This window comes from Equus quagga, chromosome 6 (assembly GCF_021613505.1).
Source record: "Equus quagga isolate Etosha38 chromosome 6, UCLA_HA_Equagga_1.0, whole genome shotgun sequence".
Lineage (NCBI taxonomy): Eukaryota > Metazoa > Chordata > Mammalia > Perissodactyla > Equidae > Equus > Equus quagga.
In genome coordinates this window covers 135,248,658-135,255,147 of record NC_060272.1, presented here as the reverse complement: position 1 = coordinate 135,255,147, position 6,490 = coordinate 135,248,658, and positions in this window count along the sequence as shown.

Below are 6,490 nucleotides of genomic sequence, written 5' to 3'. Positions count from 1 at the left end.
CGCGCACAAAGCGGGCCCGCGGGCCGGGGCCGGGAAGTTGGGGGCCGGGTCGCTGACAGGGGGCCGCCGAGGCCGGGCTCCGAGGCCCAGGCCCGGCCCGCCGCCCCCCGCGAAGTTGCAGGAACTTTCCCCGCGCGACCCGCGGAGGCGCGAGTGGCGGCCCGGACGCGCGGGGCTGGGGACGTGGGCCCGGCGCGCCCACCCCCGGCGGCCCCGAGTCCGCCCCTGCGCGGTCCCCTGCCCCGGCCCCGCCGGCCTGCGCGTCTCGGGAGTGCGGGTGACAGGATGGTGTCTGCGGGTGGGGTGTTGTGGCTTTGCCGCCTCCTCCCGGGCCGCACGTCCCCCCTTCCCCTCCTCTCTGTTCCGGATGGGGACACCCCGTTTTGACTTGACCTCACGCTCCCCGAGGGAGTTGGGGTCGGGGAGGCAAGGCTGGCCCTTGCTGTGGCCATGACCTGGCCCCGTGCCTAGTTTTCAAAAGCGAGGCTCCTTCCCACCCAGAAGTAAATACTGGTGCCCGAACTGCTCCAACAGGTTCTCCTGTGTCTGGGCCTCTGCAGCATGGCCAGGGGCTGGCCGGGCTGCATGCCCTCCACGACTGGGTCTCAGACCTGCCGGGAGCAGGGCTGGGCACAACAGAGGGGCCACTGGTGGTGGGTGGTCCTTGATCCCCCAGGGAGGGGAACCTCCTGGTGGTTTTAGGGTGGACAGGCCAGTGGCCTTTAAACATGGGCTATGGCCTCTGTCCTGCCAGGTCACGCGCGGGGAGCCAGGCAGTGAGACATGACAGGGCCTGCTCAGGTTGGGCAGCACCTGGCCAGAGTCCCTGTGACAGGACCCCAGTGAGGTGGTGAAGGACTCATGGGGACACGTTGAAATTTCGGCCTCTCAGGCTGCCTTCCTGGGGATGCCCAGGGCTGCAGAGACCCCCCAAGCGGTGGGGCCTGGGTTTGAACACTGGGCTCTGTCCAGAACAGAGCTGCTGTGCACGCCCCCCATTTGACATCCTCTTAGAGTTCATGGCTGGATCAGGGGGGAGAGCCGCCATCTGATCCTTCACGACTCCTCAGTCCCAGAGATGTTGAGAAGCTGGCCCTGCGTGCCCTGAGATTGGGGGGCCTCACCCTCCTCTCCAGGGCCTGCAGAGCTCCTTGCATGCCCAGGCGGGGGACTGTGAGGGCCTGGGAAGACCTTTGTCAGGCTGCCTGGGGGCCCTCCACCAGATTGGGAATGCAAGGCCAGTTCTGAGCTAGACTTTGAGACAGAGAACCCAGGAATGAGGGGCGGGCGGAGGTGAGGGGTTGTGGGCGGGCCTGAGGGGCTGGTGGCATCTGCTGGGCTGGCCCAGGCAGAGGTGAGGAGAGGAACACATCGTGACACCTTGGAGGGGTGTTTGGGGGCCTCTCTCCTCCTGTCTTATTTCTTTGGTTGGCTCGGTTACAGGCAAGGACCGTTTGGTCAGCTCAGATTCATTTCCACCCGTGTAGGTGTAGGGTACCCTGTGTAGGGTGTAGGGTGTAGGGTGGCCCTGGGGTCTGCATGGGGCTGTGCATTCCCCCTGCTGTGGGGCACAGCTTCTCTGCACCCGATCAGGGTCCCTTGAGGAAGCGAGCCCTGACACTGGGATGCCTCCTGGAGTCCCCACCCCCCAGTGGCTCAGGGCAGGTCCTGCGATGGGCGAACACAGGGACAGGAGTTGGGACCTTTGTGGGCAGGCCACGTGCAGCCCTCACCGCCCTGGGCAAGCCCCTGCCTCTCTGGACCTGGCCCTTCTCGGTGACCGAAGGTGTGTGTTGTGATGGGTGAGTTTCCCGATTTCCAGATAGACCCGGGCGATGTGCTCTTTGCGGCCTGTGTTCCACCTGTCCTTCCTCTGCTTCCCACCCAGCAGCTGGAACCCCTCTGTGGAAGTGGGGATACCTTGTAACCTTTTACTCTGAGACTGTTAGACTTACAGGAGGGTTACAGCGGTCGCAGAGTTTCCGGGACCCTGGCGCCCGCCTCCCCTGAAGTTGACATCTTGGCAGTTGTGCTGCGAGTGTGGAAACTGAGGCAGAGCCCCGGGTGGTCCTGCTGACCAGCTGCAGGCGTCAGCAGCTCCCTTGGCCAGGTCTCCTCGTGGTCCTTTTTCCGTCCAGGACCCCAGGCTATGCTTCCCTCTCATGTCTCCGTAGTCTCTTGAATGTTTCTTTTAGAAGGAACTTCGTCTCATTCTCTGAAACAGGACATTCATGTGACTTGCCGTGGGCGGTACCTGTAAAAATGAACACAGCTGTTGAAGTAATAGGTCCTTCTTGTCCATCTGTGACCCCTCGCGCCCCTCCGTGTGGCCCCGTTGGTGGGGTTGGGAGGGGGTCTCTGAGACTGGCCGTCTGCTGGGAGGACAGGGCAGCGTCACCAGCCAGTGGTGGCTGGGCAGAGCCTGCTCTCCGGATGCGCTCTCCCCGGCTGGTGCTCCGAGCGCCCAGCACCCCTCTGGCCTCCTCGGGAGGCCCCTCTGCTGGCTGGAAGCATGGTCAGCCGGGAAGGCAGGAGCTTCTTGACCACGCTGGTCACTCCTGGGGCCGGGGCCCCTGTCAGCCCAGCTGGCCTTCACGGCGCCAGTGGTGGGGCGCCTGGGAGCTGGCTTTGACGCGGGAGGAGGGGTCCGCACCCAGCCCCTGCCAGCTGTTTCGTCTTCCGAGCTGTCTCGTCTGTGTTTGGTAGGGAAGTGTGGCACTGCATGACGTTGGGGACCTTCCTCCCTGATTCGGGTGCCATAAAGCCACATGGGCATGCACTGGGTGGCCCCTCACCCCTGTGTCTTCCGCCAGACCCCGTGTGTCCCTCCTGCAACCAGGCATCCGGCCGCCATGGACCCGTCACTCTAGGCAGTGACCCCTGCGGCTCTCCTGTGCCCGCCCTGACATGGAGGTCCCTGTGCCTGGGAAATGGGATGACTCTGGTAAAGGCTCAGACACTGGGGCTCCCTGGCCTGCTTCAGGGCCTGTGCCACTGGACTTGAAGGGCGTCGGAGGCATGATCCGTAACACGGATTTAAGAGCTCGAAAGCTGAAGGTGCTGAGTCCTCCATGGGCAGAGGTTTCCTTTCTTTGTCGGTTAATGTTTACGGGGCACGTTCTCTGTGGGGTGCAGTGCTGGCTGCGGGGGTTCCTGGGGTGACAAGGCCGCTCCCTTCCTTTTACGGGGTTTCTTCTACGGGAGTCAGACTTGTAGATGGGGAGGCTGTGAACAGGAGTCGTGAGGAGGCAGCGTGGGGCACCAACACCGTCTCAGGTTGGCCTGCAGGCCGGACCCCGCTGGGGTCTCTGAGCAGGGGAGCTGCGGGACGGGACTGGGGATTGACAGGGTTCCCCTGCTGTCGTGGGCACATGGGGGACGAGTAGGCCTCTGTCCAGGAGAGGGATGATGGGCAGGACTGGGGTGGGGGCTGGAGTGGGGAGAAGGGATGGGATTCTGATGTGGATCCCCTCTGAATCCTGTGTGTCCGTCTGTCCGTCTGTGCCCTGTCTACCCTCCTCGCCGGGGCCTTGTCACTGTGCCTATCTTCCCAGGATGTTGGCCTTTGTGGGCTCTTGCTGTGTCCCTGTCCCCACCCACCCTTCTTGGAGCAGAGCCACGTCCGGGGGTCCTCGGCCCTCGCGGGTGCCTGGACTCTGAGCAGGGCTCATGGCCGGCCCAGTTGCCAGTGCAGCGTGCGTGAGCTTGGAGGGAAAGGAGGTCCCCTGGGCTCAAGCCTCACGCTGCAGTCTGGGTGACCAGAGCTGGCAATCAAATACTCGAACCTGAGACCCCTACGTCACGCGGAGGCCGTCCGCGTGGAGTGGGGGCTGTGGTGTTGGACCTGGTTAGGTGTGATGATTAATCATTTTAAAATCGAGTTCTCACTGTGTGAGTTTAAGCAGTTCCAGAGGCGGTAGGGGAATGTCCTGCCAACTTGGAGAGGGCAGAGCAGGGGTCCTGTGTGCCCATCCATTCCGGGGGAGGGGAGTCTCGAGGGGAGCTGCCTGGAGTCAGGCTCCTCGTAATCGCCGGAATGTTTGCTTTTACTGAAAATATTGGGCTGGGAACGAGCGTGGTGTGAGCCTCTGCACAGCAGCCCACGCTTGCTTGGGGCCACTTGGGCTCAGGTGTGGCTGCAGTTGGCCTGAGATGGGCAAAGTTTTGGGGAGCTTGGTGTGGACCTACCACCCATGGGCACCCTCTCCTCTGGGGCCGTCCTCTCACCTCTGGGCTTGTGGCACCTGGCCACGTGGCAGGGCCTCCTTCCAAGAGGGTGAGGAGGTTTGCTGTCGGGAGTGAGTATTGGCCAGAAAATAATGTTCCGTGATGGAGTGCGCTGGAAGAAACTGCTCCTCACATTCCGGGGGTGGGCAAAGCAGAGTCGACTTCTGAGTGACCGAAGTGGCCAGTCGTGCTGCAGGGCTCACATTCGGGCGGCCTCGAGGGCATCAGGGTCAGGTCGCAGTCCTCCTCTTCTTGGTTCCCACAGTGACTGGGGTGTTAGGCCTTCCTCTCTGAGCAGAGAGGGGTGTCCGTCTGCTTGCCTGGCCCTGAGGCTCTGGGGCGCCGGGCTGAGGGGGCCTTAGGCTTGAGTTATTCTGGCTCCTGGGCTGTGACCCCGTCGTGTCCCCAGGGTCCCCCTGCTGTCGTGGGCACATGGGGGACGAGGAGGGTGCAGAGGCCTCTGTCCAGGAGAGGGATGATGGGCAGGACTGGGGTGGTCAACTATGACATGGATGGGACATCTTCGCAGCAGGAAGGCCAGAGGCCCTGCCTGGCATCTGGCCTTCCTGCTGGGCTGCTTGTCCCAGCTGTGCCTGGGGTCCCACGGCCTCCCGCTTACAGCTAGGTTTCCATCCCCGCACTCTCCTCCTTCTCGCTCCATCTTTGTCCCCGTGTCCACCTGCTTGGCTCTCAGCTTCCTGGCTTGGTGGTGGGTGGCCTGAGTGTGGGCTCCAGAATGGAGCTTGGCCCTGTGCTTCAGTGTGTAGGGTCTGCTCACTTCCCCCCAACTTTCTGGGTCATTGGAGGAAAAACATAGTTAGAATTGCTGCCAGTGACTGGCTTTGACCTTAGAGCGTAAGAACTGAAGCTCTTTAGGGTGTCTGTCCAGCAAATGGAGAAATCAGCCTTTTATCCTTTTTTAAAAATTGGGGTGACATTCATATCCCATGAAATTAACTGTCTTGAAGTGTACAGTTTATGGCATTCGGTGCCTTATTTGGTACAAAATGTTGTACAACCATCACCTCTGACTTGTACGCAAACATTTCTATCACCCCGAAAGCAAACCCCAAACCACCCCCCAGCCCCGGACAACCATCGTCTGCCTTCTGTCCCTGGGGGTTTATCTGGGCATGTTGTATACACGGGATCATACAGCGTGTGCCTTTTGTGTCTGGCTTCTTTCGCTCAGCCTAGTGCTGTTTGGGTTCATGCGTGTGGTGGCGTGTTTCAGAACCTCGCTGATGTGTTGTGGCTGACTACTGCCCCGCTGTGTGGAGCGACCGCGGTTGGTTTCTCCGTCATCTGTCGATGGACGCTTGGGCTTCCCCACCTCTGGCTGTTGTCAGTGATGCTGCTGTGAGCATGCGTGTACAGCGATTTGTCTGAAGACCTGTTTTTAATTCTTTTGGGAATTGCTGGGTCATATGGTGATTCTGTGCTTAACTTTTTGAGTAACCAGCAAACCGCTTTCCACAGCAGCTGCGCCGTTTTACATTCCCACCACCAATGTGGGGGCAATCCCATCTCTCCTCCGTGCCAACACTTGATATTTTCCATTTTTAAAATTATAGACATCCTAGCTGGTGTGAGGGGGTAGCTCTTTGTGGTTTTGATTTGCATTTCCCTGATGGCTGATGATGTTGAGTGCATTTTCGTGAGCTTGTTGTCCATTTGTCTATCTTCTTTGAGAAATATCTATTGAAACACTTTGCCTATTTTTAAATTGGGTTGTTTGTCCTTTTATTGTTGAATCTTAAGAGTTCTTTTCACATTCTGGGCACTAAACCATCATCAGGTGCGTGACTTGCAAATATTTCCCCATGCTATGGGTTGTCTCTTCACTTTGTGATGATGTCCGTTGATGCAGAGAAGTTTTTAATTTTGATGGAGTCCAATTTATCTTTTCCTTCTCATATCTAAGAATCCATTGCCAAATCCAGGGTCATGAAGATTTATCCCTTTGATTTTTTCTAACAGTTTTATAGTTTTAGCTCTTATATTTAGTTTTTGATTCATTTTCAGTTAGTTTTTGTGTCTGAGTTGAGGTGTGTGGATGTGGATGTCTGGTTGTCCCAGCACTGTGTGTTGAAGGCTCTGCTCTTTCCCTGTTGAAAGTCTTGGTGGCCTTGTTGAAAATCATTTGACCACATACTTGAGGATTTCTTTCTGGACTCTGTTCCGTTCCCTTGGTCTGTATGTCTGTCCAAGACACCACATGGTCTTTATTCCTGTAGCTTTGCAGTAAGTTTTGAAATCAGAA